Here is a 16798-nt window from a genome sequence, read left to right on the forward strand (position 1 = left end):
TAACTGCTAGCGCTAATAGGCGATAACAGCTAGCGGTTCGTCCCACGTAGCTTGTTTTAACATGTTTTTAACATGAACCTCTGAACAGCAAAACAGCTAGGGCTTAGCGGCTAATGCTAATGCTACTCTAGCAGTGCTAGCCAAGGATTATTAAAGGACATTAATAGGATTTTAAGTTCGGGGAAATTAAAGCATTTTAAATGTGCCTACGAAAAATATGAGTATGCGTACGAAAAATATGGTAATCTGTTTCAAACAGGTTCATCAATAATGCAGCTTCAGGGAGAAGCTTAAACTACTAAAATCGGGTTAAGAACTGTAAAACGCATTATTAAAACAGTGGAAGGACAGTGGAGAAACATCATCTTCGAGAAAAATCTTGAATGGTGGTGATCAGCGATCACTTATATTAAATATTGGTGAAATAAAATCAAATGATAGAAAAAAACACACTAGAATTAGGGGAAATGTTTAATAGTGAAAGTAAGAGCTTTCCCACCTGCACAATACAGTGAAGGTCAGCTGACTACCTGAATACCTTTACAGTTTTTACTTTCTTACCTTCTAATCCTTTCTCCACATACACACACTTTCTCACTCTCTGTAACCCACCTCTCCTCTTTATCTCTCTTTTATTGTCTCTCTTTTTCTCTCTTTCTCTTCATTGTGTCATTGTGTTTCTCTGCTGTAATGAATGCTGTGTGTGTGTTGTGTTTCCTTTATTATTCAGTGTGAAATTGCTGTGCCTTTGGGTGGAGAGAGTACTAGTCTCCACCAGCAGCATCTTCTCTATCTCACACACACACACACACACACACACACCACCCCGCTTGGTTGGCTTCCAGCGGTAATTGTTATTACTTTAATCCCTTATTTGTTTGTTAATGTGTGTCTTTCCTGCGTTCTTTAAGCCATGACACCAGTCTTTCACTTTCGCTATCTCTCTCTTTCTCCTATTCTCTCTCTCACTTCTAAACTGTCTATCTCCATTCCCTCTAATTTCTCTCTCCCTCTCTCTCTCCTTCTCTCTCTCATGCTTAAACTCTCTCTCTGTTTCTGTCTATCCCCTCTAATTTCTCTCTCTTTTTCCTCTCTCTATCCCCTTTTCTCTCTTTCTCTCTGCCCTCTGTCCCTTTTTGCTTTCTATCCTTTCTTCTCTCTGCCCTCTCTCTCTCTCTTTCTCTCTACCCCTTTCTGTTCCTTCTTCTCTTCCTGCTCTCTTTCTCTCCCTGCCTCTCCTCTTCCCTTCTCTCTCTCATGCTTAAACTCTCTCTCTTAAATCTCCTCTAATTTCTCTCTCTCTTTCTCTTTCTCTCTGCCCTCTCTATCTACCCCTTTCCATCCCTTCTTCTCTTTCTGTTCTCTCTCTCTCTTTCCCTCTCTCTCTCTCTCATCACTCTGATGAATCATATATCGTACAATCCTCTTCACTCGGGGGTCTCAGGGTCACATGTGTAGTGTTTGTCACGCCACTGCTGTAGTTTAATTTGTGCATGTGTGTGTGTGTGGTCTATGTGTGTGTGTGTGTGTTATTTTCCATCTTGCTGGTGCATGCCACCGAGCATGATGACCTCATGTCCTGAAGGGCTCTTAATTGTGTTTATGTGTGTGAAAGAGAAGTGTGTGTGTGTGTGTGTGTGTGTGTGTGTGTGTGTGTGTGTGTGTGTCAGAGGACACTGTGTTGTGTGTATTGCATAACAAAAAAACAAGGCGTGTCTGTACACGGCTCTAAATGCACTGGAGATGCAGACGAGTGGTTTATGTTTAGACTGCTCTTGTTCTTTAGCATTCTGTGGGTGAGATCAAGCATAACATTATGACCACATCCTTTCTTTTTTTATAGGACCACTTTGTATTTGTATAATGTATCTGTTTCTCTGTGTACTTTATTATTATCCTCCTTATCCACCCTGTTCTTCAATACTCAGAACCCCACAGGAGAGAAGACCACCACAGAGCAGATATTATTATTATTATTATTATTTGGGTGGTGGGTGGTTATTCTCAGCACTGCAGTGATAATTAGCACTGTGATTAGCATGGCTGTGGTGGTGTATGAGGTGTTAGTGTATGTTGTGCTGCTGGTATAGTGAGTGGATCAGATACAGCAGCAGTGCTGCTGGAGTTTTTAAACACCCCAGTGTCATTGCTGGACTGAGCATAGTCCACAAACAACATCCTGTGGAGGACAGTGAGTGATGATTAAACACAGTGTTTAAAAACTCCAGCAGCACTGCTGCAGTATCTGATCCACTCACTGTACCAGCTGAGCAATCTGAATCAGTTTCTCTGATTTTGCTATTTAGGTTTATGTTTGAATAAAATGAACATTGTTGCTTTATTCTATAAACTATGGATAACATTTCTCCCAAATATCAAATATAAATATTGTCATTTAGAGCATTTATTTGCAGAAAATGAGAAATGGCTAAAATAACCAAAAAAATGCAGAGCTTTTAGACCTCAAATAGTGCGAAGAAGCCAAGTTCATATTCATAAAGTTTTAGAAGTTCAAAAATCAATATTTGGTGGAATAACCCTGGTTTTCAATCACAGTTTTCATGCATCTTGGCATCATGTTCTCCTCCACCAGTCTTACACACTGCTTTTTGATAATTTTATGCTGCTCCTAGTGCAAGAATTCAAGCAGTTCAGCTTGGCTTGTGATCATCCATCTTCCTCTTGATTATATTCCAGAGGTTTTCAATTTGGTAAAATAAAAAAAAAAACTCATCATTTTTAAGTGGTCTCTCATTTTTTTTCTAGAGCTGTATGTGTAAAATAGCACAAATTCTCTAAATGAAAAGCAATTCCAAACTTTTGAGTGGCAGTTGATATCTTTCTTAGAGTTTTAGCTCTGGCTGCTCTCTCTCTCTCTCTCTCTCTCTCTCTCTCTCTCTCATTGCCCGAGGGTGCAATTCCTCTCACAGTGCTGCTACATTTAGGAAGCAGCCATTAACAAGAACAAAAGCATTAATCGCTGGTTAGAGCTTAACGAAGCGCGAGAGGAAATTAACAGAGCACGTCAACAAATCAAATCCCCAGCTCAGCAGCTGAACCTCCACTAAAGCCCCTCAACCGCAAAACTGCAGCGGATCTTCAAACGTTTTACCATCCTGCACCCTGCAATTCCCTTTAACCCTTTCATGCTCTCCACAATTAAAAAAGACTTGGAATATTTCTCTGATGTTGTAATTTGTTCTTGTTTTATAGACCCCAGTTTTTGAAATGCACACCTCTATTAAACATCTGAGACAAGTCATTGTGATATAGTGTATTTTATATAATGAGTTGCTGCAGTGTTGTAGGCAATAAGAGCAAGTTACCCCTTTTGGGAGTCTGGTAGAGAACTGCAGTGCAGTAACTTTATGCTGGTTAATTTTCCCAAAAAAGGCTGGAAGAAGAGTAGCAGGATGTTTTTGTCTTGTTCTAAGAAAGAAAAGCACAAGCATATCTGTTCTGAATAATATGCAATGATAGTCATATTCAGTGACTAATAAACAATAGTTCTCTGAGATAATGTACCACCACAGTTTAAGAGTCTCTCAGCGTTCAAACACTTTTAAAACAATTAATTTCCATTAATTTTTCATGACTTTTCATTGCCTTAAAGGCAAATTTTCATGACCATACGATTTGTCATGACCAAAACATCAGTGCAGTCATAGACTATAAAACAAAAAGGCAACTAAATCTATAATCAAAATCGATTAAAGTAGGCCTAAAATGAATCTTATAAAAATGTTGACTCACAATCTTTAATAATGTGCGTCAGATCCTGAGAGCCCCATGATGTAGGGCTTAATTACTCACTCTAAGCTGATGGATGTATTTCTTAGCTCAAAATAGATTTTCTCCATCTATGAACGGAAAAACAAATATTAGTAGACCAAATTTCTATGACTTTTCCAAGACCTTTTGGGTATTTTTATTTTGTCAAAACTTATCCAGGCCTGGAAATGTAAAATTTAGTTTAAAATTCCATAACTTTTCCAGGTTTTTCCTCATGTTTTTTAACTCTAAAACACAAAATGTGCTTTATTCTGTGACGCCTACCACAGACTCTGTAGTTCCTTTTTCTGACTCTGCCGTTCCCGTCTATGGACAATCCCCGGTCCGGAACTACACCTCCCAGCATGCACCTGACAACACCACGTGTTCGGACTCAGCCAACCGCGGCTCATTCGTGCGGTCTACGTCACCGGAATTCTAGACTGTGTTCAGGTGTTAGTAATTTAGTTTAGGTATAAATATCTGTCTGTTTGTCTCGCATGTTGCGAGGTATTTTCCCTGTTCACCAGCGATATACTGAGTGTTATTTTCCTGTCTGTATTTCCCGTGTATGACCCTTACTTGTTCTTTTTGACTAGGTTTTTGTCTTATCCTTTTGTTCTGTTTGTATTGTGATTTTCTGGTTATTTGAACTCTGCTTCTGGTTTATGGTTTCGTTTTCGGTTTGTGATTCGGCTCTGATGTTTTGGTTGGTTGTTTTCCTGGCTTTGACCCACGCCTGTTATCTGACTACGCTATCTGCTTACGTGCTTAATAATAAAGCCTCGTTTTGTTTTTACTGCGAGCGTCTGACTCCCGTCTGTGGCGTTACATATTCACAAATAGATTACTTCATTTATTGCAATAAGATGGATTACAATTGTAAAGAAAATATCTGAATTCTCATAACATTCAGAAATTTAAAAAATATGATACATGGATGATATACAGGGGTTGGACTATGAAACTGAAACACCTGGTTTTAGAGCACAATAATTTATTGTGGTGACGGACAGTTCTGGTGGAAACAGGAGAGTTGAGGTGCACATTGAATTCTGCCGTGATTTGATCAGCCGTGGTTTTATGTTTTTTGGATACAATCCGGGTTAGCACCCGAACATCCCTTTCAGACAGCTTCCTCTTACAGCGTCCACAGTTAATCCTGTTGGATGTGGTTGGTCCTTCTTGGTGGTATGCTGACATTACCCTGGATACCGTGGCTCTTGATACATCACAAAGACCTGCTGTCTTGGTCAACAACAATTTGTCCTCTTTTGAACTCTGGTATGTCACCCATAATGTTGTGTGCATTGCAATATTTTGAGCAGAACTGTGCTCTTACCCTGCTAATTGAAACTTCACACTCTGCTCTTACTGGTGCAATGTGCAATTAATGAAGATTGGCCACCAGGCTGCTCCAATTTAGCCATGAAACCTCCCACACTAAAACGACAGGTGTTTCAATTTCATTGTTCAAACTCTGTATGTCTACCCTGTCTACCCATGTAACAGTATTAGATTTTATCCTTAAATTAACCTCTATTGACGTTGGTGGCCAGCTGGCTACTCTTGGGTTTGTTGGAATGTTGGGTTTTTCATATAATGACCCAAAAAATGGGCTCTACCAAAACTCTACTCTACAGAGCAGAACACTGAAGGGTTAACCAGCAAACAGGTGAACAAAACATACAGAGCAGGAGTGAATCCAAAGTGCTGTAAAAAAGAAAGGGCGAAGTAAAGACGACAAAACAATTGCTCCCATTTTCTGGTTGGCGGGACGTCATCACGACCGTGATTAAGGAATCAGACCTGCTGGGATTAGCATGAGAATGAGGCAGAGTTCAGCGTGCACTCAGAGAGGGGATTGTGGAGGATATTTAGACTCTATTCAGGGCGTAACAAAGGCCGGGCGATCAGGCGGGCGGGTTTATCCTGGCCTTGATTAAGCAGTGGGGAGGCCGTGCCTGCAGCGGTGAGAGAGTGATCACTCGGCGCTCTGGAAAGAACAGAGAACCGGGTCCAACTTCTGAGGGGACTCTGCGGTGGAGGACGGAGGGACGAAGGGAGAAAGACTTTGATTCGCTCTTGTGCTTTTCTTCTTAATCAGCCGGCGATTGATGAAACTCTTCCGGTTAGCTTCTTTTTCTCTGCTAAGGGTTTTTGCACGGCTGCTGCAGGCTAATGTGGCTAACGAGTGATAGAAGCTCATAGCCTAATTAGTGCTAAGCAGCGTGCATGCATAAACACTTGCCTTGTACTGTTGTACATGTGAAGTACCAGTCAAAAGTTTGGATACACCTTAAATTCAATGTTTTATCATTTTCTTTAAATGTTCTATGAAGAAAAACAGATGGAATTCTTAGCAAACAAAAAAAGTGTTAAACAAACCAGAATATGTTTTTAATATTTTAGATTTTCAATTCCAGTGCCTTTATATAATATTTTTAATTGTCAAATTGTATTCCTCTTTAAAATTGTTATTGCATTATGATGCAATTAGAACATCTAATAGTCTTCATATCAAAAATGATCCATTAAATCTTTTATTGCAATTAATTATTTTTTTATCATTTCATTTGCTACTGATATGAAAAATACATTGCTATATACAGGGTTAAAATCTTTGGTAGAAGATTGCAAAAAGCCAATAAAGAGCAAGATGCAATTTTTTTGGGACAATGTTTGGGACAATATTCATAATATTCAATAATTTCATTTGCATCTTGCTCTTTATTGGCTGTTTGCAATCTTCTAGCAAAGGTTTTAACCCTTTGTATTGCTATATATTCATTTTTAGAGGGTTATTTGAATCTATAATACAAATCAAAAGTCTGGACACACCCTAAATTCACTGTTTTTTCATTATTTTACAATGCTCTGTATTGCAGATTAATACTAAAGTCGTCCAAACTATAAAGAAATATCTATCTTTGCTGGATTTTCTCAGTCAGCTTTATGAGGTAGAGTCACCTGGAATTCAGGCTTTCAGTTAACAGCTGTGCTGAACTCATCAAGAGTTCATTACTTGAATTTCTTGCCTCTTAATAAAGTGTTTGAGAGCATCAGTTAAAGTAAAGTAGTGAAGAGGTAGAGTTACAGGTATACAGTGAATAGTGAATATTTGAGTAATGTTCTAATCCAGATTATGACAAAAAAAACTACTCAACTAAATAAAAAAAATACTTTAAGAAAAAATGAAGGTCTGGCAATCCAAATGTTATGATGAAACTGGCTCTCATCAGGACCGCACAAGTAAAGGAGGAGCAAGAATTTCCTCTGTTGTACAGGATAAGTTAATCAGAGTGTTACCAGCCTTAGAAACCTCAAGATAACAGATCCCCAGATAAGAGCACCTGAACGCTTCTTCACAGAGTATGTGGTTATATTTATATTATATTATATTATATGAACTCTTTATAACTTCAGCACAGCTGAACATTACTCAAATAAGGTTATTCACTGTATACCATTTAGTACACAAAACATTTAGATTTGCTTAGATGACAGTTTTGCACACCTTGGCTGGATTTTCTCAGTCAGCTTTATGAGGCTTTCAGTTAACAGCTGTAAAGAGTTAATTACTTGAATTTCTTGTCTCTTAATAAAGTGTTTGAGAGCATCAGTTAAAGTAAAGTAGTGAAGAGGTAGAGTTACAGGTATACAGTGAATAGTGAATATTTGAGTAATGTTCTAATCCAGATTATGAAAAGCAAGAACTACTCAACTAAGTAAAGAAAAAAAAATACTTTAAAAAATGAAGGTCAGTCAATCTGAAGCATTTCAGGAACTTTGAAAGTCACTGCAAAGACCATCAAAAACGTTATGATGAAACTGGCACTCATCAGGACTGTCCTAATGTCATAATGTAGGGAAAAAGAAAAACACTTCTTGATTAGTTGTGTAGTTGTGGCTGTTACATGGTGATTTGTAAAATAGTACAAATTTTAGTTTAAGTGTACGAACTTCTTTCTTGTCGTTCCTTTTAAAAGTGATTTGGGATGGGCATGTTGTCATGGTCATGACTGATTGTATTTTAAAGCAGCTAGCATTATACTATTATACCAGTGTTTTGGATTAGCCTGTCTAGTCGGTGTAAGACTGTGAAATGTGTTTTTCTCTGTGTATGGTGCAACAGTAATGTAGACTTGTGTGTGTGTTTGTGTGTGTGTGTGTGTGTGTGTCATCTCTTTGTTTCTACACTGTTAATCTGTTTTATCCTGATGAGGAATCATTTGAAGACTCTGAGATACTCCTTAATCTGATTTTGTCAGTTAAACTCTGCGTGTGTGTGTGTTTGTGTTTGTGTGTGTGTGTGCAGTTGTAATTATGTCAGAGGATTATGCAGCTTGAGGGCACTTGAGTGGCTATGTCTAGGAGGTAGTAGTAAAGGGCTTGACTGTGTGTGTGTGTGTGTGTGTGTGTGTGTGTGTGTGTGCTTTTAAAGCTCATTGAGAGCAGTGTGAGTGCAGTTGCAGGTTATTGTATAACAGCTGATTGTGAGGAGAGTAAAGGTTGGATTAACCCATATCAGTAATCTCAGATGACGTGTGTTATTCATATAACTGACCTTTAAGGCTCTGAGAATCGGAGGTTGAGCTGCTGCAGTGATTTTGCTGGGAAACATGGATTTTTCAAATGTAATTACTGGTTAAATACAACTCAATTACGTTTTATATACCGTATTCTTCACATTATAAGACACAGTTTCAATAAACGTTTATTTTCTGTCTTTTAATTCACCCAGCGGCGGGACCTGTAAAGCTGTAATTCTTAAAAAAAAAACATTTTCTTTTAAATAAAAATGACTGCTGGATGCAAATCTACAGATTTCTTTCCTGAAAACCGTTTATTTGGGTGAGTAAAGCTCTTCTGACAGCCCTCCACTGAGGAACCGCTAACTGTGCTAAGCGCTAGCTCTTTCTCAGTTCAGAGGTGAGTATTATCAGAGTGTAACTTGCTGTTGACCTCAGCTAGCACTGCTGGAGCAGCATTAGCATGAGCTGCTAACTGCGCTAAGCGCTAGCTCTTTCTCAGTTCAGAGGTGAATATTATCAGACTAACTTGCTGTTAACCTCAGCTAGCACTGCTGGAGCAGGATTAGCATTATCTGCTAACTGTGCTAAGCGCTAGCTCTTTCTCAGTTCAGAGGTGAGTATTATCAGAGTGTAACTTGCTGTTGACCTCAGCTAGCACTGCTGGAGCAGCATTAGCATTAGCTGCTAACTGCGCTAAGCGCTAGCTCTTTCTCAGTTCAGAGGTGAATATTATCAGACTAACTTGCTGTTAACCTCAGCTAGCACTGCTGGAGCAGGATTAGCATTATCTGCTAACTGTGCTAAGCGCTAGCTCTTTCGCCGTTCAGAGGTGAGTATTATCACACTGTAACTTGCTGTTAACCTCAGCTAGCACTGCTGGAGCATTACTAGCATTAGCTGCTAACTGCGCTAAGCGCTAGCTCTTTCTCAGTTCAGAGGTGAGTATTATTGGAGTGTAGCCTGTTGTTAACCCCGGCTAGCACTGCTGGAGCAGCATTAGCATTATCTGCTAACTGTGCTAAGTGCTAGCCTTTTCACCGTTCAGAAGTGAGTACTATCAGATTGAAACTTGCTGTTAACCTCAGCTAGCACTGCTGGAGCAGTATTAGCATTATCCTCTAAGAACTAGTTCAGAGGTGAGTATTATCAGCTTGCAGTTCAGAAATCAGTACTTGGTGAAATAATCCTGGTTTTCAATCACAGTTTTAATGCATCTTGGCATCATGTTCTACTCCACAAGTCTTACACACTGCTTTTGGAAAACTTTATGTCTTTACTCCTGGTGCAAAAATTCAAGCAGTTCAGTTTGGTTTGATGGCTTGTGATCATCCATCTTCCTCTTGATTATATTTCAAAGGTTTTCAATTTGGTAAAATCAAAGAAGTTCATCATTTTTAAGTGGTTTCTTATTTTTTTTTTTCCAGAGCTGCAGTGAATAGTATAAAGTGTCTTTTTACCCAGCTTGGCATTTTTAGAACCGTTTTATTGTCAGACTCTCCACTCAGGACCTCTGCAACAGTATGAATCCTGGTTAATGGTGTTGATCCAATGTTGGCCACCAGCTTTGTTCTCCTAGTAACATGATATTAATCCTTACAGAAGAGTGGCGACGGCTCCCTCGAGGCTTGTTTCTCACATCTGTTGTTTTGTGTGAGGCCTGGATTTCCTCCATGTTTATGACCAGAGCTTTTGTGCCGCTTTTATCACTGACCCACTTCTTCTGTGGGCTGATTCTGAGCCGTAAAATCTGCTCACATACTGTAGATAACGTACAGTAAGAATAAGAAGTGATGTAATATGATCTAAAACCAAAACTTAATGCTGCTATTTGAGCTGCAATGTAATCATACGCCATCATACTGGTGCTGTGTTAAACACTGCTCGCTTACTTATGGTACCATGGTCTGTTTTCAAATATGCACACTAGGCGTGTGCCAAATCGTGTTGTACACAATAATATGGCCAACATTTTTGAATTTCGCAAATATTATACCCTGAAAATTATCATAAAAAATAATCAGGGTTCTACTTTTTAGCTGTTTTTTAGCAAAATAAAAATTCACACTCTTCTCATTTCCCATTATGTATCTACTAGAGACAGATTATATCTGTCCAGTATCATTTATTTTACTTTAATCCTGGATATATGGAGATATTTGGAGTGCATTATTAATATCATGACAATTTAGATCAATTAGATAAATCAACAAATCTGTGTAGATTAACTTCCACTGTTTGTTTTTTTAAGAATTACGGTTTTGCTTTCTTAACTTATCTTAGCTTTTTTTAGGTCTCACCCCCCAGCGGCAAGACCTGCTAAATTAGAAGGCAAGTCAAGTTTATTTATATAGCACCTTTCATACACAATGGTCATTCAAAGTGCTTTACAAATTAGAAAATACAAAAAAGTTTTTAAAAATTTGGAAATAAAAATAAAATAAGAATAAAGCATGAATGATTCAAACATGATTTAAAAAAAGTTTTAAAGTCAAATTTAAATTTAAAACAATGAATTGGAAATAAAAATAAAATAAGAATGAGAATAAAAATAAGAATAAAACATGATTCAAACATGATTAAAATACATATATATATATATATATTTAAAGAAGGAAAATTAACAAAATGAATTAGAATAAAAGTGCTGTTACAGAATAAAAGTAGGCAGAGCTGCAGTGTTTTAAACTGAGCAGAAGGCCTGTTCAAACGTGAAGGTCTTCAGTCTGGATTTTAAAGTGTCTATTGTTGGGGCTCTTCTAACTCTCTCTGTCAACTGGTTCCATTTAAGAGCAACATGGCGACACCCCTGTTCCTTACTAGTGTTGGATAATGTGAACCTATACTCCAGTGCGCCTTTTAGTGCAAAAAATATGCGGTATGCTGTTTAGTTGTTGTTTACACTCCTCCAGTTATGAGCACATTTTTAAGCACACATAAACACACTCTTTACGGCTTCCCTCTGCCTGAACACCAGTGTTTAACCGCAGCAGAAGCCGCAGCCGTAGCCGCAGTGGCAGCAGCAGGTCATGCAGACCTGTAGGAGCAGGTGTTGACAGCACGCGAGTCTCCGGGCGACGCTGTCCGCCCTCTCCAGAGCTCTCAGCGGGAAGCGAGGGGGCGGGTGGGGTGTGTGAACCCGAGGCCTCTGGGAGCGCGGCACGCCCCGTAAGTGCAGTCTGAAAAGTCCTTGTTCTTACAACTGTTCCATCTGTGAAGATCCGCATTTACATCTCTGCTTTCGCCCTTGGGACGCCTGCCAAAAGCCCTACAGCTGGGTAGCGGGCGGGGGGCGGCTGGAGACTAATGCAAACTGGTGGGTGGTGGTGGAGGAGGGGGTGGGGGTGGATTTGGGGTGGAGATGGATTTTTTTTTGCTGGGAGGAAAGAACAGATCAAAAGATGTACCTTGTTTTTTTTTTTGGTTTTGCAACATTTACAACATTAGCAATTTATAGAAACTGTTTGACAAATTATTTGACATAGAATAATTATAAGTTATTATAGTCTAAGATTACGCATGTAATATCTAACCCATTTATAACCAAACGACCCAAAAAGTACAATAACAAAACTGCTAATTGAGCATAACAAAGTATAATACAATGAAACAACATATGAGTGTAACAGTATAACACAGTGTAACAGTATAAGTTAGTATAACACAGTGTAACAGTATAAGTTAGTATAACACAGTGTAACAGTATAAGTTAGTATAACACAGTGTAACAGTATAAGTTAGTATAATACAGTGTAACAGTATAAGTTAGTATAACACAGTGTAACAGTATAAGTTAGTATAACACAGTGTAACAGTATAAGTTAGTATAATACAGTGTAACAGTATAAGTTAGTATAACACAGTGTAACAGTATAAGTTAGTATAACACAGTGTAACAGTATAAGTTAGTATAATACAGTGTAACAGTATAAGTTAGTATAACACAGTGTAACAGTATAAGTTAGTATAATACAGTGTAACAGTATAAGTTAGTATAATACAGTGTAACAGTATAAGTTAGTATAATACAGTGTAACAGTATAAGTTAGTATAACACAGTGTAACAGTATAAGTTAGTATAATACAGTGTAACAGTATAAGTTAGTATAACACAGTGTAACAGTATAAGTTAGTATAATACAGTGTAACAGTATAAGTTAGTATAACACAGTGTAACAGTATAAGTTAGTATAATACAGTGTAACAGTATAACACAGTGTAACAGTATAAGTTAGTATAATACAGTGTAACAGTATAAGTTAGTATAACACAGTGTAACAGTATAAGTTAGTATAATACAGTGTAACAGTATAAGTTAGTATAACACAGTGTAACAGTATAAGTTAGTATAATACAGTGTAACAGTATAAGTAAGTATAATACAGTGTAACAGTATAACACAGTGTAACAAATAATAATACAGTGTAACAGTATAACACAGTGTAACAGTATAACAAAGTATAATACAGTAAACCGCATATGAGTGTAACAGTATAACACAGTGTAACAAATAATAATACAGTGTAACAGATTATACCAAAGTATAATACAGTGTAATAGAGTATAACAAAGTATAACACAATGAAACAGCATATGAGTGTAACAGTATAACACAGTGTAACAAATAATAATACAGTGTAACAGAGTATAACAAAGTATAACACAATGTAACAATGGATAACACAGTATAACAGTGTAACAGAGGTTAACAAATATAACACAGTGTAATAGATTATAATGCATTATACCTCAGTGAGTATAGCACAGTGTAACCAATTATAACAGAATATAACACAGTGTAACAGTAGATAACACAGTATAACATAGTGTAACAGTAGATAACACAGTATAACACAGTGTAACATTGGATAACAGAGTATAAAAGTGTAACAGAGGATAACACAGTGTAACAGAGGATAATGCATTATACCTCAGTGTACCAGAGTACAGCACAGTGTTACCAACAGTATAACAGTGTAACCACATTTTAAAATGTTAGCAACAATACTTTGTTTCTTTTGTCAGATCAAATCACATCACACCTTTTGCATTTGTGCTACTAGTGAGATGTGTGTTGTCTCTATAATCTATATTATGTGTGTGTGGGTGTGTGTAAGTGTGTGTGAGTGTGTTATTTTTTCGTAGACATTAATTGGCACACTGGCGACAGAAAACACAGCTGTAATTATAAGGTGCTCTCACTTCCCTCTCAGGATTTGTCAGTTATAGCTCTCACCATCTGCTCACTGCGGACACACACACACACACACACACACACACACACACGCAGACACTCAAACATGCAGACACACACCTGCTTCCTTCAGTCCCTAAATGCCAGCGAGTGTGTTACAGGTGTAATGCCCACGAGGATGCAGATGACCGATAATTAGTTGACTCTGTCTGTCAGCTAGGCTGTTGTCTTGGCGGCGTATGTGTGTGTGTGTGTGTGTGTGTGTGTCCTCATCCTGAGCTGAGAAAAACAACTCTCCCCCACACTGCTATTTTTGTGGTTCAGTGGCAGAAGTTTGCTTGTCTATATATATATATGTGTGTGTGTGTGTGTGTATGTGTGTGTGTGTGTAAGCACAGCAGGAGTTCACAAGCAGCACAACTCCACCCACCTGTGAATTAACACCCCCCAGTTCCTTCCTTCATCCCTTTCTTCCACGCTTCAGGTGGGACACACCCCTGAGGTGGGGTGGGATGTAGGTGGCAGGTGTGAGACAAACAGAGACAATGATTAATAACTGCAATGTCTCTATGTCCTTCTGTCCCTGTCCTGTTGATTTTGGATGTACCGTTGATGCACAGCACATTTCTGGGCTTAAATAATCTGAGGTTAGAGAAAAATGTGTAAAAATCACAATATATCATATATTATTGGATTTAGTCTTGCCCACCAGGGCTATATTCCTTTGAGGAACACTTGGAGATGCCCAAAAATGAGATTTGGAGATGCCCAAAAAGGACACTTGGAGATGCCCAAAAAGGACACTTGGAGGTGCCCAAAAAGGGCACTTGGAGATGCCCAAAAAGGACACTTGGAGGTGCCCAAAAAGGACACATGAAGATGCCCAAAAGGACACTTGGAGATGCCCAAAGGGACACTTGGAGATGCCCAAAAAGGACACTTGGAGATGCTCAAAGGGACACTTGGAGATGCCCAAAGGGACGCTTGGAGATGCCCAAAGGGACACTTGGAGATGCCCAAAGGGACGCTTGGAGATGCCCAAAAAGGACACTTGGAGATGCCGAAAAAGGGCACTTGGAGATGCCGAAAAAGGGCACTTGGAGATGCCCAAAAGGGACACTTGGAGATGCCCAAAGGGGCACTTGGGAATGCCCAAAAAGGACAATTGGAGATGCCGAAAAAAGGACACTTGGAGATGCCCAAAAAGGGCACTTGGAGATGCCCAAAGGGATACTTGGCGATGCCCAAAAAGGACACTTGGAGATGCCCAAAAGGACACTTGGAGATGCCCAAAAAGGGCACTTGGAGATGCCCAAAAATGACACTTGGAGATGCCCAAAAAGGACACTTGGAGATGCCAAAAAAGGACACTTGGAGATGCCCAAAAGGACACTTGGAGATGCCCAAAAAGGGCACTTTGAGATGCCCAAAAATGACACTTGGAGATGCCCAAAAAGGGCACTTTGAGATGCCCAAAAAGGACACTTGGAGATGCTCAAAAAGGACGCATGGAGATGCCCAAAAATGACACTTGGTGATGCCCAAAGGACACTTGAAGGTGCCCAAAAGAATACTTGGCAATGCCCAAAGGGACACTTGGCGATGCCAAAAAGGACACTTGGAGATGCCCAAAGGGACACTTGTAAATGCCCAAAAAACACTTGGAGATGCCCAAAGGGACACTTGGAGATGCCCAAAAGGACACATGAAGATGCCCAAAAGGACACATGAAGATGCCCAAAAGGACACTTGGAGATGCCCAAAGGGACACATGAAGATGCCCAAAGGGACGCTTGGAGATGCCCAAAGGGACGCTTGGAGATGCCCAAAGGGACGCTTGGAGATGCCCAAAGGGGCACTTGGAGATGCCCAAAAGGACACATGAAGATGCCCAAAAGGACACTTGGAGATGCCCAAAGGGACACTTGGAGATGCCCAAAGGGGCACTTGGAGATGCTCAAAGGGACACTTGGAGATGCCCAAAGGGACGCTTGGAGATGCCCAAAAAGGACACTTGGAGATGCCCAAAAAGGACACTTGGAGATGCCGAAAAAGGGCACTTGGAGATGCCCAAAAGGGACACTTGGAGATGCCCAAAGGGGCACTTGGGAATGCCCAAAAAGGACAATTGGAGATGCCGAAAAAAGGACACTTGGAGATGCCCAAAAGGACACTTGGAGATGCCCAAAAAGGGCACTTGGAGATGCCCAAAAATGACACTTGGAGATGCCCAAAAAGGACACTTGGAGATGCCAAAAAAGGACACTTGGAGATGCCCAAAAGGACACTTGGAGATGCCCAAAAAGGGCACTTTGAGATGCCCAAAAATGACACTTGGAGATGCCCAAAAAGGACACTTGGAGATGCCAAAAAAGGGCACTTGGAGATGCCAAAAAAGGACACTTGGAGATGCCCAAAAGGACACTTGGAGATGCCCAAAAAGGGCACTTTGAGATGCCCAAAAATGACACTTGGAGATGCCCAAAAAGGACACTTGGAGATGCCAAAAAAGGGCACTTGGAGATGCCCAAAAATGACACTTGGAGATGCTCAAAGGGACACTTGGAGATGCCCAAAGGGACGCTTGGAGATGCCCAAAAAGGACACTTGGAGATGCCCAAAAAGGACACTTGGAGATGCCGAAAAAGGGCACTTGGAGATGCCCAAAAGGGACACTTGGAGATGCCCAAAGGGGCACTTGGGAATGCCCAAAAAGGACAATTGGAGATGCCGAAAAAAGGACACTTGGAGATGCCCAAAAGGACACTTGGAGATGCCTAAAAGGGCACTTGGAGATGCCCAAAAATGACACTTGGAGATGCCCAAAAAGGACACTTGGAGATGCCAAAAAAGGACACTTGGAGATGCCCAAAAGGACACTTGGAGATGCCCAAAAAGGGCACTTGGAGATGCCCAAAAAGGGCACTTGGAGATGCCCAAAAATGACACTTGGAGATGCCCAAAAAGGACACTTGGAGATGCCAAAAAAGGACACTTGGAGATGCCCAAAAGGACACTTGGAGATGCCCAAAAAGGGCACTTTGAGATGCCCAAAAATGACACTTGGAGATGCCCAAAAAGGACACTTGGAGATGCCAAAAAAGGGCACTTGGAGATGCCCAAAAATGACACTTGGAGATGCCCAAAAAGGGCACTTGGAGATGCCCAAAAAGGACACTTGGAGATGCCAAAAAAGGACACTTGGAGATGCCCAAAAATGACACTTGTAGATGCCCAAAAAGGACACTTGGAGATGCCAAAAAAGGACACTTGGAGATGCCCAAAGGACACTTGAAGGTGC

The sequence above is a fragment of the Astyanax mexicanus genome, chromosome 23, assembly GCF_023375975.1.
Source record: "Astyanax mexicanus isolate ESR-SI-001 chromosome 23, AstMex3_surface, whole genome shotgun sequence".
Classification (NCBI taxonomy): domain Eukaryota; kingdom Metazoa; phylum Chordata; class Actinopteri; order Characiformes; family Acestrorhamphidae; genus Astyanax; species Astyanax mexicanus.